Below are 19,912 nucleotides of genomic sequence, written 5' to 3'. Positions count from 1 at the left end.
GACTGTCAGAGACAATTGTGTACAACAGTCTCCAAGTACAGTTAGGTCCAGAAATATTTGTACAGTAACACAATCTTCAGGATTTGGGATCTGCAGCCACCACATTGGAATGAAACAACTGAGATGCAATTGAAGCGTATATTTTCTGGTTTAATGCAAGGGGTGGAGCAAAAATATCCTTTGAAACATTTAGAAATTGCAACTATTTTTCTATAAAGCCTCTGCATTTTAGGGTCTCAAAGTAATTGTACAAATTAACATTTCCATAAATAAAATATTAATTTTTAATACTTTGTAGAGAATCCTTTGTAGGCAACGACTGCCTAAAGTCTGGAACCCGTGGACATCACCCCTCTTCACAGTATTTGTCCATAGACCTCTGACTGTATAGGGCTATGGCCGAGTTTTGTTGCTGGGGGGGAGGGGGGTTCTCAAAGCCAAGCTAGACTGTCAGGAATTCCCTTCTGTTGGTGGTGCTGAAACTAACGGCACCCATATATCCAACCTGGGGGCATATAATAGGAAAGCCGACAGTACGCTGAATTCAGCGCACTGTCGGCTTTCTAGCGGTGTATAATGTGCAGGAGGACATGAAAGGTCCTCTATAAGCACATTTTGATTACATATCTGTATCTTGATTATTATTTGGTAAACAGATAAAATGACAAAACTTGTGTCACTGTCCAGATATTTGTGGACCTAGCTGTAAATGTTATTTGCAATAGAGACTGAGATGCAGTCTTGGGAACTTCAGTACAGACTATAATAGGGCAGCACATTGACCAAAATTACGGCCGCATGTAAGGCTGCACCTGTTGCAACCCCTGAGCTTAAAACCAGAGATAAGAGAACCAGAGATCCTTCTACAGACAGCTTTACAGCTGCAGTATTAAAATGTTCTTATTAGAGATGGGTTAAGAATACTTGATCCTTGTATGGTCTTAGTGAACTTTTAGAATGCTATAGGATTTTATGATGCTCTAAGTTGATTATTAAAGTTATTGTGGGAAGTGACATAATTTATTAAAATGTGGATAGTCAGTGCTGAGATGGAAATTTCATCTCTGTGGAAGTCTTAGGCTGGTCTTACATCACCTTATTGATTGTATGGTCCGCAAGTTGCTAATCAGCAACACTAGTTGCTGATCGGCAACATAGACACCGCAGACGCCCATGTCCTGCCACACTCGCCCATAGAGTTCTATGGGCGAGTCCATGCAGTGCCGCAATTCACAGCCTTTAGACCTGCTCTATAAATTGCAGAACTCGGTTGCGGCCCGGCACACCGCGGATAACATATCTGGTGGTGTAAGAGGCCGCACTGAATATAATGTGTCCGCAAACGGTCTGCAATTGAAAACCCTCAATTGCGGACCATTTGAGGACTTACATTACGGCCGTGTAATACCAGCATTAGGGGAAAGTACAGCTCGGTCAAGTAAATTCACTACTATAGTGGGTCATTTCAGAAAAAAATTGATCATCCTGTATTTAGTTATGTTTGTGAAAATTCACACGCATGAACCAAAGTTAAGTTGTTAGTAGTACAAGGATGGCATCTTTAGTCATTATATCAATAATTTATTTTTAATATGTATATTTATTTCAATATTTTATTTGGAGAATAATTGCTGGCAGAATATTGTCTGAATCCTAGTAATAGAAAAATGTCAACAATTAGAGTACCAGATGTTATTATCCAGATGTTGACAGCAAGAAAAACAGTTTCATGATAATATAAAACTGTGAAAAAAAAAAAGAATCCAGAACAAGAAGGTGACTTTAGAAAGAAGCGCAGAGCCTGTTGTATTTTTGTGTTCTTTCTGATAGAAAGACTATGAATGATAATCTGTTTTCCCTTAGCCTAAACAGCAGCACAACTGGGGTATTCCTGCCCCTATGAGACAGGTGGAATTTTTAATTACCTAACAGCTTTGACCCCTATAAGAGGCCAGAAGACCTGCTCCTCCCTTGTGTTAGTATCAAGTATAGCATACAGAGAGCAGTTTATATATAATAATGCACACCGTAAAAATTTGCACAAACAGTACATAATATGCTGCTGTTTGGGCTAAGGGAAAACAGATAATTCTTCATAATCTTTCTTTCCCCCTATGCCCAACAGCAGCACAACTGGGGATTTAGCAAGTATCATTTCCCCTAGGGCGGGTCATCCTGGCAAGCTGATGCCAAGACGGAGTGCCCAAATGCTGTAGCATCTGCCGTACGCTAGTGTAGTCTGTAATGTTTGGCAAAGGTCAGCTGTGAGCTCCAAGAGGCTGCTGCACATATTTTCTCTGAGGAGAGGAACCATGTCTCTGCCCATGATGTCGCCACTGTTCGGGTGGCATGGGCTCGTAAAATCTCTGGAAGAGGAAGATCTTGGGCGCGTAGGGAACAGCTAATGACTTCTTTGATCCATCTTGACAGGGTTGCCTTTGATGCTTTAGAGCCTCTACTGTGGCCAAACACATTGACTAGAAGATTCTCTGAACTTTGAAATGGTGCCATACGTTCCAGGTAGATATGCAGTGCTCTTACCAGATCCAGCGTGTGTAACCTCCCCTCCTGCTCCGAAGCAGGAGAGGGAAAGAAGGCCGGCATGGCAATCACCCGATTGGTATTCTGAAGCGTGGGTACCTTTGGCAAGAATCCTGGGACGAACCTCAGCTGCACCCTGTCTGGAAAGAAGGTTATGAAGGGCTCAGAGGCTGCTAGGGCCTGTAATTCACCAACTCTCTTAGCGGAGGTTATTGCCAGCAGGAAGGTCACTTTAAATGACAGGTACTTCCAGTCCACCTCAGATAAGGGCTCGAAGGGGGGCGCACAGAGCCCTTGTAGAACCGCAGCCAGGTCCCACCTTGGGACAGGGGGCCGTACCTGGGGGCGGAGCCTGGCAATATTAGACCCTAATTCCGACGTCATGGGCCCTCCCAACTTCTAGGACCCCAAGTCCTCTGGGGGAGGAGGGAGACCTCCCCAAATGTGGGAGCAAGAAAAAAACCCACCGAACAGAGTAGGGAGCCGCCGCGAGTGCCGCACTTCGGCGCGGCGGACACCAAAGCGGCCGGACGCAGGAACCAAGAGAAAGGTTCCTAGGCCCAAACATTCCCCCCTCACAGGGAAGCCTCCGGACTCCGGAGCAGCAGTCGGGAGCGGCGCGCGGCACAGAAGACTACACCCTGGAAGGGGGAAGGAAGAGAAAGAACGTCTTCCTACTAAAAGGTAAATACAGAGAGGGGGGAGAGGAGCAGACCCCTATAGGAGGTCAGAACCCCTGCTCCCCCCTTGTCCACCTGTCCTGTCCCACAAGACAGAAAAAAACACAAGGGAGGAGCAGGTCTTCCGGCCTCTTATAGGGGTCAAAGCTGTTAGGTAATTAAAAATTACACCTGTCCTAACAGCTCATAGGGGCAGGAATACCCCAGTTGTGCTGCTGTTGGGAGTAGGGGGAAGCATAAATATGTTACAAATGCTGTGCACCATAAATTTTGGTGCACAGAAAAGACAGAAAAGTGTCAGACTTCTATTCATAAATATACCGCAGTATCAGAAGTGTAGCTAAGGGTTAATGCCAGGGGAGGGGGGAAGTGAGCATGTCCAAGTGGGCCACCAACTTAGGTATACCAATATGATCACTATACAGTGACTGCATAGTGGTATATATCAGCTCTATACAGGGCTCTACAGACGATTTAAGTGAACACAGGCAGTAACATTTAGTAACTTACAGGTGATATATCTGACTAATCGTTCACATTTCTCGTCCCTTCCTTCTGGACCATCATGACCACTTCTTCCAGTCTCTGTAAAGTTTGCAGCACAGAAATCTGTTGCTCCTTACTTTTCCAGGCCCCTGACCCGCCATGTCCTCACCTGCACACCCATCCTGCTCTTACCCCCAATTATAAAATTTGTGATATAACCCCCATAATGAATAATACCCCCAAGTGCATTTTTAAATTAATAACTTCCCATTATACCCCCTTTACATATTGTCCCTTATTAATAATGCCCATGTGTCTCCTAATTAAAAGGTAAAAAAAACAAGGTAAAAAAGATTAGTGGGTTTCCAATACCCAGGACCCCCAGGGATCAGCTGTTTGAATGAACTGTGGTACCTGTGTAAGCGTAGTGACCCCTTCTCTGTTTACACAATGTCATTCATCTCATAGTGGCCAAGTAATGTAACTACGGCCTCGTCCTATACGGTCACTATAAACAGACAGCGAGTGATAAAAACAGGCACCATAGCCCCTTCATACAGATGATCAATGGGGAATCATTTATCTCTTATTGATGATCTATTCTAAGGATAGATCATTAATAAAAATGAGCTGGAAAACTCCTTAAGGACGGGGCCTCACGTGGCGGAAATTCTGCAGAAAAAAATGTGGCAATTTACAGTCCCTGCAAATTGAATTGGATTCCTATCCACACATTGTGGAAAAATACATGTTGCGATTTCCAAAACCATTGTGGTTTATAATAGAGTCCAAGTTCCACCTTAATTAATTTAATTGCCCCCTGTAACGGGATTAGCTCAGGGATCGCTGTCTTTAGCACTTTTTGGCACAAAAAGTAAAGTCCAATCCAGCCAAGTATGGTGCAACTGGCCGCAACCAGTTTTATTTAAAGTTGTGCAGGCACAAAATAGATGCAATTCAATACAAAATAAATCCTAGCCGTCCGGCTTCTACCTACAACACAGGTTACCTAACTATGAGAGCTGGGCCTTCTGCACAGCTCCCTGAACACAAAATACAGCAGTATTATGCTAGGTTCACACTAGCGTTCTCCTGTCCGTTCTGTGGTTTCCGTCTTCTACATGCCAGAAGACGGAAACCACAGACCGGGTCCGGCCGTGAGCGGCGGTGAGCGTTATATGCTCTCCGCCGCGAAACCGGATTTTTTTTATCCGGACACAGAGTACTGCATGTCCGACTCTGTGTCCGGATTGTAAAACCCGGTTTCGCGGCGGAGAGCCTAAAACGCTCACCGCCGCTCACGGCCGGACATCTCTCTCACCCATTCAAATGAATGGGTGAGAGAGACTCCTGCAGGTTTCCGTCTCCTGCCTCTGTTTTAGGCAGGAAACGGAAACCTGCACAACAGAGTTCACAACGCAGATGTGAATGAGCCCTAACTCACAACAAGAGGTTTTCCAGAAGCAGAGAGAGCCCTGTACCTGTGGGCGTTCTGTCTCTTTATACACAACCTTTAGGAAAACAGGAATTAATCCCACACATCTCAAAACCTGGAGTGGCTGAGTGGCGTATAGACACACCCAATACTCCTACTCCAGCAGCCAGACCTTTTCCAGGGTTTTGGTAAGACCCACCAGCCAGGAGCACAGCTTTGCTCAGCTGCACCTAGATTGTGTATGACAGGAACCTGGGAGAAATGTATACTCCTTCTACCACTTTGCCCCTGGTCCTGTCACACCCCTTATATTATGCTCCTGAATCCCCCTGACATGAATACTGCGTCCCTAATGACCCCTTGTATAATTGATGCCCCTAATGGCACCTTTTATAAATAACCTCCTCCTCCTTGTATTAATAATGCCCCCTAATAGCCCTTCTATAAATTATCCCCTTATGTTCATAATGCTCTCTTACATAAATGACCCCTTATTGTCATAATGCCCCCTAATGAATCCTCCCTTATAGTTATAATTCCCCCACCTAACAACCCCTTATACTATAACAATACCTACAACTGTGCTAAAAAAAAAGTTAAACTCACCTGTCTGCAATCCTTTGATGAATGTTTGTCCATGCCCAGGACATCTGTGTTTCAATGCAGGAGGCGCAATGCTGTGACTTCATCGCACCCACCTGTGCAGACACCTGTTGTCTCTGTGTCTTGCAAACTGCAGGCCTGAAGTTAGTTGCAGAATGCATTCCAACTAGATCGATGTCTGCAGACACCAATCTAGTTAAAAGTAAAGCATGTATTAATGGTGACCCCGGGATAGGCCCCACAGAGTTAGTAGGTACAGGGAACACAAAACTCGAAACAGCTGTCTGTGGATGGGATCCTCTTCCTTTTATAAGAGTCATCCTGTCTTGGCTATTATTCCCAGATTATGCCCTTAGGTTTCTTTGAAAACCAGGTATTAGTCTATAGGAAGCTACCTTCCTTCCTGTAGGTGGCTCTAGGAGCAAATTCCACTTTTTCACCAATGAGGACTTATTTTTATTCCTTACCCAGAGTTCTTAGCAGGGCATGCATGATCTAATAAGTCGCTGTATCAGTCTCTCCCTAATGTGAGACATTACCCCATGTCAAGTCAGCCAGTATCCTACTCTGCACTGATAAGAGACAAAATCCTCAAAACAGCTATTAGGAACCTCTTCTGGTTTGGCCATTATTCCCAGATTATGTCTGTAGCTACCTTCAATAGGTGGTACTAGGAGCAACTTCCTTTTTGTCACCAGTGAGGTCTTAGCATGAAAAAGACCAATCCAAACTGAAAAACAAAATGGTGAATGTTCTACAATGGCCAAGAGAAAATCTAGATTCCAGTGCAATGAGAAGACTGGGAACGAGCGATCCAAATGAATGTTCATTTCCAATCAATGCTGTTTGGCCAGTGTAAAGGGGCCTTTAGGCTTCATGCATATAGCAAAGCCCTGTATACCAATTGTGCATAGCAGTACACAGCACAGCAGACTGTGAATCTCCCAAATAAAATCTGACCAAAAAACAGTGTGTGTGCCTATATAAAATCATAGCCTTACAAAGGTACAGTAGAGGTTGTCCTATGGTTGTCCCCTATGGTTGTCCTATTAAGTGTCATTTCTAAATCCGATCAAATCTGTCGACTTTATAGGGGTTGAATACTTTGCAGAGAGGTGAACCCATGTGGCAAAGTGTATGTGTGTGCTAAGCTGAGAAAAGAAAGAAAAGTGCGTAGGCGAGATGTACACCGTATTTGTAGGCTTGATGAGACACATTTTACAGATGGTGTTTGTGCACCGTCTTGTCTATAAGGCTCAGTATAAAGAAATCACTGCGCTGGTTAAGAAAGAACACATTGGCTGAGAAAGTATTATTACGTGCTGTCCATTTGATAAGCCTCGACAATCCAACTTAATTTCCTTGCATCCAAGGTCCAGGATGATTGTAAAGTCATGTGTCTCAAGCCGCTGAGTAATTTCTTGAACAGAATTAACTCCTCAAGCAGACACGCTTATTTCTTTAGTCAGGTGAAAAGGAAGACGTCTGGTGGTGACTTAGCTATGATATAAACGTATTTAATTGCAATATATACATATAAAGTGATAACTAAAGGATCCCTGTAGAAGAGAATATGATGTTTATCTATTATAGTGTTAATCCAACCCACAGCTGTATTTTTTCATTGTCTTAAAAGTAGTTAACCTCAGTGAACTTGGTGCATATAAACTACATGCTTAGACAATGTGAAGCAGCCTGTTAACATTAGATGTGCATGGCCAAACTCACAAATTTCCATGGGCCCAGGTGACCATTTGATGTTCATGGGGGGGGCCTCCTGCCCGATTCATTTCTCAAGGAGATGAAATGCTACTAGAGGTGCCTGGCCGCAGTATTATGCGCTCTCTCCATTTAGTACACTTGCACTACTAAGCTAGTGTCTGACTGGCCCAGGGCCGGCGTCAGCGCACGGCATAGTCGGGCAAGTGCCGGGGCCCACAGAGCCTCTGGGGGCTCCCCGGCACTCCCCCGCCCCAGCACTTGCCTGTCCCGATTTCAGCTCATCGGCGTCCAACAGACGCTCCTGCTTTAAAGCTGTGGGCCGGCGTGCGTGTGTAGGTGTGATGACGTCATCACATCGCGCCTATACACGCAAGCCGGGCCGCAGCTTTAAAGCAGGAGCTGAGCTCACAGCTCCTGCTTTAATCGCCTATGTGAATGGAGTGAGAGAGCAGAGAGAGGAGCGTCGGGGGAGCGATGGAAGGTGAGTGTAAGTGTTTGTTTTCTATTAAATATTAAGGTGGAACATAATGAAGGGGGCCCATGAAGCTGGGGGGCAAATGAAGGGGAGGAGGGGGATCAGCATGACACTGGGGAAGATGAAGGGGGTGGGCGGGTGGGGAGAGAACGGCATGAAACTTGGACAGAGATGGAGGGGGCCTAATGAAACTGGGGGGCAAATGAAGGGGAGGGGGGGAACGGCATGACACTGTGGCAGAGGCGGGGGACATGAAACTGTGGGCAGATGAAGGGGGAGAACGTGATGAAACTGGGGGCAGAGGAAGGGTGTATATGAAACTGTGGGAGAGATGGAGGGGGGGTATATAATTTACGGGTGACTGTAGGAGGATTATACTGTGTGGGAGCACATGATAAATGAATGAGAATGGGTGGAGTCAACATAAAAGTGGGTGGAGCCAAATTTGTGCGCCGCACATTTTACCCCTCTTTCTATTCTTTAAAAATTGGGAGGTATGGCGTTGGTGACGCCACACTCCTGCGTGACGTCACTCGCTTCATCTGCGACGCACAGTGTCTCGACTCCCCACTTTACACTCCCCACTCCACTTTACAAGGGGGCCCACTGAGGCTCTGTCGCCCAAGGGCCCATAAAAACCTGGAGCCGGCCCTGGACTGGCCAACCAGAGCACCAGAATATCCTTAAGTGATTCCAGACTATAAGGTCCTATCCACATCTCATTTCGGTTTTCCGTTGGAGTACTCCGCTTGCGGACATCCCAAATGGAAACCTATATGCATTAAAAAGAGGTTTCCTGGCAATCCCCGGACCCCATAGACTATAATGGGGTGCACGTGGTTTCCACTCAGTTTCCGCATGAAACATGCAGAGATAAAAGTCCTGCAAGACTTCCTGAATGGAAACCTGAATGCAGAGGTGAACCGGGCCTAACACAATAATGGTCCAGCAGAAGACATACAAATTTAAAGGATATTATGGTTATTTATTAGAGATTGCTGGAGTTTTTTTTTATGTAGATTTTTTTTTATGTAGATTTTTCCCTATTAGTATGTCTTTAGAATATGGGATTGAAATCCATGCAAGCACGGGGAGAACATACAAACTCCTTGCAGATGTTTTTTTTTGCCTTTGGCGGGATTTGAACACCAGGACTCCAGCGCTGCAAGGCTACAGTGCTAACCACTGAGCCACCATGTGGCCCTGAGATTGTTGGAGTTTGGGTCCCCACAATCATTTTATCTAAGCTCAGGTAACTTTAGTTCAGCTTACAGATATCTAAAGTGTATGGTCAGCATATCATGTATGAGTTGTCATGTAAAGAGCCATTTTATATACGGTAAATCACGTCCAGCATTATATGTAGCATTGATAGTGTTCTTATCACCAAGATTCACCAAGCCATATCACCAAGCCTAGATTTATTTTAGCTGTGGCTGGTCTTCAACTGATGTCTGTTCTCCATCACCCATTATCTATGACCCTTTCTTAAGACTTTGTGTTATTCTTTATATTTCCCATGCATGGACATATATAGAGATGAGCGAACAGTGTTCTATCGAACTCATGTTCGATCGGATATTAGGCTGTTCGGCATGTTCGAATCGAACACCGCGTGGTAAAGTGCGCCATTACTCGATTCCCCTCCCACCTTCCCTGGCGCCTTTTTTGCTCCAATAACAGCGCAGGGTAGGTGGGACAGGAACTACGACACCGGTGACGTTGAAAAAAGTAGGCAAAACCCATTGGCTGCCGAAAACATGTGACCTCTAATTTAAAAGAACAGCGCCGCCCAGCTTCGCGTCATTCTGAGCTTGCAATTCACCGGGGACGGAGGTTTCCGTCCAGTTAGCTAGGGCTTAGATTCTGGGTAGGCAGGGACAGGCTAGATAGGAAGGAGAAGACAACCAACAGCTCTTATAAGAGCTAAATTCCAGGGAGAAGCTTGTCAGTGTAACGTGGCACTGATGGGCTCAATCGCCGCAACCCAGCTTTCCCAGGATCCTGAATGGAATACACTGTCAGTGTATTCCCGTATACCCGATATATACCCCCGATACCCGTTCCAACGGTGTGCCCCCCCACCTTCACCCCAGAAATACCCTGCAAGTCCCCTAGCAATAGGATTGGGGCTATATACACCCACTATTTTTGCTACTGCCATATAGTGCCATTGTCTCACTGGGAATTCAAAGAATATATTGGGCTTACATATAACTTCAATTCCAGGGAGAAGCTTGTCAGTGTAACGTGGCACTGACGGGCTCAATCGCCGCAACCCAGCTTTCCCAGGATCCTGAATGGAACACACTGACAGTGTATTCCCGTATACCCCATATATACACCCCAAATCCCCGTTCCAACGGTGTGCCCCCCCACCTTCACCTCAGAAATACCCTGCAAGTCCCCTAGCAATAGAATTGGGGCTATATACACCCACAATTTTTGCTACTGGTATATAGTGCCATTGTCTGACTGGGAATTCAAAGAATATATTGGGGTGACGTACACCCACAATTTTTGCTACTGCTATACAGTGCCATTGTCTCACTGGGAATTCAAAGAATATATGGGGGTTATGTGCACCCACAATTTTTAATACTGGTATACAGTGCCATTGTCTCACTGGGAATTCAAAGAATATATTGGGGTTATGTGCACCCACAATTTTTACTACTGGTATATAGTGCCATTGTCTGACTGGGAATTCAAAGAATATATGGGGGTTATGTGCACCCACAATTTTTGCTACTGCTATACAGTTCCATTGTCTCACTGGGAATTCAAAGAATATATGGGGGTTATGTGCACCCACAATTTTTAATACTGGTATACAGTGCCATTGTCTGACTGGGAATTCAAAGAATATATTGGGGTTATGTGCACCCACAATTTTTACTACTGGTATACAGTGCCATTGTCTGACTGGGAATTCAAAGAATATATGGGGGTTATGTGCACCCACAATTTTTACTACTGGTATATAGTGCCATTGTCTGACTGGGAATTCAAAGAATATATGGGGGTTATGTGCACCCACAATTTTTACTACTGGTATACAGTGCCATTGTCTGACTGGGAATTCAAAGAATATATGGGGGTTATGTGCACCCACAATTTTTACTACTGGTATATAGTGCCATTGTCTGACTGGGAATTCAAAGAATATATGGGGGTTATGTGCACCCACAATTTTTAATACTGGTATACAGTGCCATTGTCTGACTGGGAATTCAAAGAATATATTGGGGTTACGTGCACCCACAATTTTTAATACTGGTATACAGTGCCATTGTCTGACTGGGAATTCAAAGAATATATGGGGGTTATGTGCATCCACAATTTTTACTACTGGTATACAGTGCCATTGTCTGACTGGGAATTCAAAGAATATATGGGGGTTACGTGCACCCACAATTTTTAATACTGGTATACAGTGCCATTGTCTGACTGGGAATTCAAAGAATATATTGGGGTTATGTGCACCCACAATTTTTACTACTGGTATATAGTGCCATTGTCTGACTGGGAATTCAAAGAATATATGGGGGTTATGTGCACCCACAATTTTTAATACTGGTATACAGTGCCATTGTCTGACTGGGAATTCAAAGAATATATTGGGGTTATGTGCACCCACAATTTTTACTACTGGTATACAGTGCCATTGTCTGACTGGGAATTCAAAGAATATATTGGGGTTATGTGCACCCACAATTTTTACTACTGGTATATAGTGCCATTGTCTGACTGGGAATTCAAAGAATATATGGGGGTTACGTGCACCCACAATTTTTGCTACTGCTATACAGTTCCATTGTCTCACTGGGAATTCAAAGAATATATGGGGGTTATGTGCACCCACAATTTTTAATACTGGTATACAGTGCCATTGTCTGACTGGGAATTCAAAGAATATATGGGGGTTATGTGCACCCACAATTTTTAATACTGGTATACAGTGCCATTGTCTGACTGGGAATTCAAAGAATATATGGGGGTTATGTGCACCCACAATTTTTAATACTGGTATACAGTGCCATTGTCTCACTGGGAATTCAAAGAATATATTGGGGTTATGTGCACCCACAATTTTTACTACTGGTATACAGTGCCATTGTCTCACTGGGAATTCAAAGAATATATTGGGGTTATGTGCACCCACAATTTTTACTACTGGTATACAGTGCCATTGTCTCACTGGGAATTCAAAGAATATATTGGGGTTATGTGCACCCACAATTTTTACTACTGGTATACAGTGCCATTGTCTCACTGGGAATTCAAAGAATATATTGGGGTTATGTGCACCCACAATTTTTACTACTGGTATATAGTGCCATTGTCTGACTGGGAATTCAAAGAATATATGGGGGTTATGTGCACCCACAATTTTTAATACTGGTATACAGTGCCATTGTCTGACTGGGAATTCAAAGAATATATTGGGGTTATGTGCACCCACAATTTTTACTACTGGTATACAGTGCCATTGTCTGACTGGGAATTCAAAGAATATATGGGGGTTATGTGCACCCACAATTTTTAATACTGGTATACAGTGCCATTGTCTGACTGGGAATTCAAAGAATATATGGGGGTTATGTGCACCCACAATTTTTACTACTGGTATACAGTGCCATTGTCTGACTGGGAATTCAAAGAATATATGGGGGTTATGTGCACCCACAATTTTTAATACTGGTATACAGTGCCATTGTCTGACTGGGAATTCAAAGAATATATGGGGGTTATGTGCACCCACAATTTTTACTACTGGTATATAGTGCCATTGTCTGACTGGGAATTCAAAGAATATATGGGGGTTATGTGCACCCACAATTTTTAATACTGGTATACAGTGCCATTGTCTGACTGGGAATTCAAAGAATATATTGGGGTTATGTGCACCCACAATTTTTACTACTGGTATACAGTGCCATTGTCTGACTGGGAATTCAAAGAATATATTGGGGTTATGTGCACCCACAATTTTTACTACTGGTATATAGTGCCATTGTCTGACTGGGAATTCAAAGAATATATGGGGGTTACGTGCACCCACAATTTTTGCTACTGCTATACAGTTCCATTGTCTCACTGGGAATTCAAAGAATATATGGGGGTTATGTGCACCCACAATTTTTAATACTGGTATACAGTGCCATTGTCTGACTGGGAATTCAAAGAATATATGGGGGTTATGTGCACCCACAATTTTTACTACTGGTATACAGTGCCATTGTCTGACTGGGAATTCAAAGAATATATGGGGGTTATGTGCACCCACAATTTTTAATACTGGTATACAGTGCCATTGTCTGACTGGGAATTCAAAGAATATATTGGGGTTATGTGCACCCACAATTTTTACTACTGGTATACAGTGCCATTGTCTGACTGGGAATTCAAAGAATATATGGGGGTTATGTGCACCCACAATTTTTAATACTGGTATACAGTGCCATTGTCTCACTGGGAATTTAAAGAATATATTGGGGTTATGTGCACCCACAATTTTTACTACTGGTATACAGTGCCATTGTCTCACTGGGAATTCAAAGAATATATTGGGGTTATGTGCACCCACAATTTTTACTACTGGTATACAGTGCCATTGTCTCACTGGGAATTCAAAGAATATATTGGGGTTATGTGCACCCACAATTTTTACTACTGGTATATAGTGCCATTGTCTGACTGGGAATTCAAAGAATATATGGGGGTTATGTGCACCCACAATTTTTAATACTGGTATACAGTGCCATTGTCTGACTGGGAATTCAAAGAATATATTGGGGTTATGTGCACCCACAATTTTTACTACTGGTATACAGTGCCATTGTCTGACTGGGAATTCAAAGAATATATGGGGGTTATGTGCACCCACAATTTTTACTACTGGTATATAGTGCCATTGTCTGACTGGGAATTCAAAGAATATATGGGGGTTATGTGCACCCACAATTTTTAATACTGGTATACAGTGCCATTGTCTGACTGGGAATTCAAAGAATATATTGGGGTTACGTGCACCCACAATTTTTACTACTGGTATACAGTGCCATTGTCTGACTGGGAATTCAAAGAATATATGGGGGTTACGTGCACCCACAATTTTTACTACTGGTATATAGTGCCATTGTCTGACTGGGAATTCAAAGAATATATGGGGGTTATGTGCACCCACAATTTTTAATACTGGTATACAGTGCCATTGTCTGACTGGGAATTCAAAGAATATATTGGGGTTATGTGCACCCACAATTTTTACTACTGGTATACAGTGCCATTGTCTGACTGGGAATTCAAAGAATATATGGGGGTTATGTGCACCCACAATTTTTACTACTGGTATATAGTGCCATTGTCTCACTGGGAATTCAAAGAATATATGGGGGTTATGTGCACCCACAATTTTTAATACTGGTATACAGTGCCATTGTCTGACTGGGAATTCAAAGAATATATGGGGGTTATGTGCACCCACAATTTTTACTACTGGTATACAGTGCCATTGTCTCACTGGGAATTCAAAGAATATATGGGGGTTACGTGCACCCACAATTTTTGCTACTGCTATACAGTTCCATTGTCTCACTGGGAATTCAAAGAATATATGGGGGTTATGTGCACCCACAATTTTTACTACTGGTATACAGTGCCATTGTCTCACTGGGAATTCAAAGAATATATGGGGGTTACGTGCACCCACAATTTTTGCTACTGCTATACAGTGCCATTGTCTCACTGGGAATTCAAAGAATATATTGGGGTTATGTGCACCCACAATTTTTAATACTGGTATACAGTGCCATTGTCTGACTGGGAATTCAAAGAATATATTGGGTTTATGTGCACCCACAATTTTTACTACTGGTATACAGTGCCATTGTCTGACTGGGAATTCAAAGAATATATGGGGGTTATGTGCACCCACAATTTTTACTACTGGTATATAGTGCCATTGTCTGACTGGGAATTCAAAGAATATATGGGGGTTATGTGCACCCACAATTTTTACTACTGGTATACAGTGCCATTGTCTGACTGGGAATTCAAAGAATATATTGGGGTTACGTGCACCCACTATTTTTACTACTGGTATACAGTGCCATTGTCTGACTGGGAATTCAAAGAATATATGGGGGTTATGTGCACCCACAATTTTTAATACTGGTATACAGTGCCATTGTCTGACTGGGAATTCAAAGAATATATGGAGGTTATGTGCACCCACAATTTTTACTACTGGTATACAGTGCCATTGTCTGACTGGGAATTCAAAGAATATATGGGGGTTATGTGCACCCACAATTTTTAATACTGGTATACAGTGCCATTGTCTGACTGGGAATTCAAAGAATATATGGGGGTTATGTGCACCCACAATTTTTACTACTGGTATATAGTGCCATTGTCTGACTGGGAATTCAAAGAATATATTGGGGTTATGTGCACCCACTATTTTTACTACTGGTATACAGTGCCATTGTCTCACTGGGAATTCAAAGAATATATTGGGGTTATGTGCACCCACAATTTTTACTACTGTATATAGTGCCATTGTCTGACTGGGAATTCAAAGAATATATGGGGGTTATGTGCACCCACAGTTTTTAATACTGGTATACAGTGCCATTGTCTGACTGGGAATTCAAAGAATATATGGGGGTTATGTGCACCCACAATTTTTACTACTGGTATACAGTGCCATTGTCTGACTGGGAATTCAAAGAATATATGGGGGTTATGTGCACCCACAATTTTTAATACTGGTATACAGTGCCATTGTCTGACTGGGAATTCAAAGAATATATGGGGGTTATGTGCACCCACAATTTTTACTACTGGTATATAGTGCCATTGTCTGACTGGGAATTCAAAGAATATATTGGGGTTATGTGCACCCACTATTTTTACTACTGGTATACAGTGCCATTGTCTCACTGGGAATTCAAAGAATATATTGGGGTTATGTGCACCCACAATTTTTACTACTGGTATACAGTGCCATTGTCTGACTGGGAATTCAAAGAATATATGGGGGTTATGTGCACCCACAATTTTTAATACTGGTATACAGTGCCATTGTCTGACTGGGAATTCAAAGAATATATGGGGGTTATGTGCACCCACAATTTTTACTACTGGTATATAGTGCCATGGTCTGACTGGGAATTCAAAGAATATATTGGGGTTATGTGCACCCACAATTTTTACTACTGGTATATAGTGCCATTGTCTCACTGGGAATTCAAAGAATATATGGGGGTTATGTGCACCCACAATTTTTAATACTGGTATACAGTGCCATTGTCTGACTGGGAATTCAAAGAATATATGGGGGTTATGTGCACCCACAATTTTTAATACTGGTATACAGTGCCATTGTCTGACTGGGAATTCAAAGAATATATGGGGGTTATGTGCACCCACAATTTTTACTACTGGTATACAGTGCCATTGTCTCACTGGGAATTCAAAGAATATATTGGGGTTATGTGCACCCACAATTTTTACTACTGGTATACAGTGCCATTGTCTGACTGGGAATTCAAAGAATATATGGGGGTTACGTGCACCCACAATTTTTGCTACTGCTATACAGTTCCATTGTCTCACTGGGAATTCAAAGAATATATGGGGGTTATGTGCACCCACAATTTTTACTACTGGTATACAGTGCCATTGTCTGACTGGGAATTCAAAGAATATATGGGGGTTACGTGCACCCACAATTTTTGCTACTGGTATGCAGTGCCATTGTCTCACTGGGAATTCCACAAATAATTTGGGGATTCATTCACCCTACATCTCAGGCTCTTGCCATATTCACCCAGGTTGTCAGTGCTGCACCAGCTCGTTCCCAGACAGCTCGGCCCGAAAAACACGTTACCTATATAGAGGATTTGGACAATGAAGACAACATGTTCTAAATCTAATGTCTGCACCTTCTCCAGAATTAAAATAAAGGCAGCGTTTAACTTTTAAATAGCACTGCACAAAGGAAGAGCTTATCAGCTTGTCTCATGACATGCTACTGAAAAGTTTCATTTGTGTATCTTAATGTAAATATAGTTGTATAAGCTTTTTGGGTTTTAGGCACTGCCAAGTTATTTATTACCACCCGCTCCCTTATAATGATGATGATGCCAAAGTCACTGTGGGTGTTCAGAGCTCACAGCTTTGGGTGACATTTGTCTTGCTCTCTGTCGGTACCAGCTGTCTTTTTGGATACCGTAAAGTTATGTTGACTTTATTAACAGCTATAGAAGCTTTAGCCAGGTTGTGACGGTGTGTAACCCTAACAACACTAAGTGGGATACACATTAATAGTCAGTCTATGTACGCTAAACGTATCACTGAAGTAATTTTTTTTCCCTCTCCCCTAATATAAGAAAGGAACAGACATTAGACCTAGACCGGGGTTCGAGGCTTGAAAAAATCCAGTATTATTTGTTCTTCATGATGTGAAATATGTGTTGAAAAGCAACCCAAGATGAAGTCAGCCATGTGTGCCAGTGTGTTACTTGGCATGCCTTTGCTGGCCCCAACTGTAAGGGTCACTCTCCATTTCCTCCATTTTCCACTCCCCTTCACACCATTTGTGGTGAAGCAATGGGATGCACTGAAGTGCACCCTCTAGCCTCGTGTGGGATAGGGACATCAGATGCCACTCCAACCCCCTCGTCTTCCTCCGCCAGCCAACGGTGCGAAGATGAGAGGAGTGTGCTCTGAATGTTTTCTGCCTAGCAGAGGCTAGTTCTCACTTACGAAAATGGCCCCACTTTGACCTGTATATCAGGCACAATGGTGTAGGTTTCAAAGAAACATGGCACCAACAAGTTGGAAAACGTGGGCCATGCGTGGACCGTGTTTGAGTCTGGCAAGCTCCAGATCTGCTACCAGGTTCCAGCCATTATCACAGGCGCAAAAATGCCAGGCCCCAGGTGTAGCAGGGAAAAAAAAATGCCATCTCAGCCAGGATGGCATCCCTGACCTCGGAGGCACTGTGCTGTCTGTCCCCCAAGCTGATCAGTTTCAGCACGGCCTGCTGACATCTCCCCATGCCAGTGTTACAGTGTTTTCCGCTAGTAGCTGGGGTGGAGGTTGCAGCTTCGTAGGGTTTCAGTCTACTCCTGCCATGAATTTTGGCCTGGGAGAGGAGATAGGCCACCCCAGTTTGCACCCGGGGAACAGACTCCACCACATTCACCCTGCCTGTCATTAAAGATAAGCACTGCAGCATCCCTGACCACAGGCGCTTGTCCATGTGTCGGTGGTCAAGTGGACCTTGCAGCAAAGCGCAGAGCTCTGGGCCCGACTGATGTTATGGGACACATGCAGGCGCAAGGCAGAGACAGCACACCAAGAGAAGTAGTAACGGCTAGGCCCAGCATAGGGAGGTGCCCCAGCTGCCATCTGCTGACGGAAGGCCTGGGTCTCCAGAAGCATAAACAAACACCAACATCTCCAGGGCCAGCAGTTTATCGATGAGGCTGTTACAGGCTTGGGCATGGGGGTGGGTTGTATTGTACTTCTGCCTGCAATGAAAAGCTTGGGAAATGTGGAGTGGCTGGGAAGAGGCGCATGATGGTGCAGGCCAAAAGGGCGCATGAGGGTGAACTCCCCAATGTGTCAGAGATAGGTGTGTAGGTGTCCTTGCATCATATACTTGCACCATATTTGGCTTTGGAAGTTAATTTTGTGCCAAAAAGTGGTTAAGACAGCGATCCCTCAGCTACTCCCGTTACACTGTCTATTGAAGTTACCATCTGTGGAAGTGGACCACCATTTCTAAGATCCCAAAGGAAGCAGGCAAGAGATGTGCAGTTCAGAAAAAAAGATGAGAAAATAAGTTTAGGCTGTAGAGCACAGAGGGATCGGAGAGGACAGAGCTGGTGTCGGCCAGGTATTCCCACAACATGCGCCTATACTTGTCCCTCCTGGTGACACTAGGCCCCTGAGTGGCAGTAATTTGTCCAGGGGGGCCATTAACGTGTTCCAGACCTAGGAATAAGTCTTCCAACAGGGTAGAGTTTTGCATGCCTTTGCTTCTACCCACTGTTTTTGCTGCTTAGCTTCCCTCCACATCTACTCTGCTTTCACCCCTAAACATCACCCCAGTTTATGCCTTTGCTTCTACCCAGGTTTTTTGTTGATTTAGCTTCCCTCTACATCTACACTGCTTTAGCCCCTAGACATCACCCCTGTCCATGTGGGGTCGGTGGCCTCGTCATCCACCAACTCCTCTTCCAATTGCGCACTGCCCCCTTACTGCAAACCGCACATGACCACAGCTTGCCTTGATGGCAACTGTGTCTCATGATCCCCACTTAGGTCCAGACAAGTCGGTGGCGGGTCCAAAACCCCAAAATTGGAAGGAAATGGCAGATGCTGCAGTATTTCTAACACCTGTTCCTGGTGCTCGGGCCTGGTCTGTGTTGTACCCTGCACCCTGCTTAACGCATCTGCCATATCCGAAGTTGTGCTGAGCGCATGCTAATGTTTCGTGTCCAGTGCAATGGATGGGATGGGATTTCACATAAGTCTGCCACCCATGGCCACTCATGGTTGAGCAACTGAGGGAGTTGACTTTGACGAACCCGAGGGTTTTGGAGTTGGAACTACATCAAAGGTCTGTGCTGCTCACACACTCTGCTCAACACATGATATGTTTAGTGCCAGCAGTGTGGAGACGTCGCACAACAGCCGTTGTTCCAGCAGGTACAGGCGTTGTAGGAGTGCATAGAGGCTAGCAGCGGCAACTATACACTTTAAAAACTATCCGCACAAGCACCACACTTTCACCAGTAGCTCAGGAACATTGGGGTACCTTTTTCAAAAGATTAGCAGCAATGAGTTAAAAACATGGCCCAGGCATGGAATATGTTGCAGGCTGCCAAGCTACAGAGCCAATCCCAGGTTACGGCCATTATCACACATGACAACATGCCTGGGCCCAGG

This window comes from Leptodactylus fuscus, chromosome 2 (genome assembly GCF_031893055.1).
Source record: "Leptodactylus fuscus isolate aLepFus1 chromosome 2, aLepFus1.hap2, whole genome shotgun sequence".
NCBI classification, from domain to species: Eukaryota; Metazoa; Chordata; class Amphibia; order Anura; family Leptodactylidae; genus Leptodactylus; species Leptodactylus fuscus.
The sequence above is the reverse complement of the archived record's forward strand: the minus strand, read 5'-3'. Positions refer to the sequence as shown.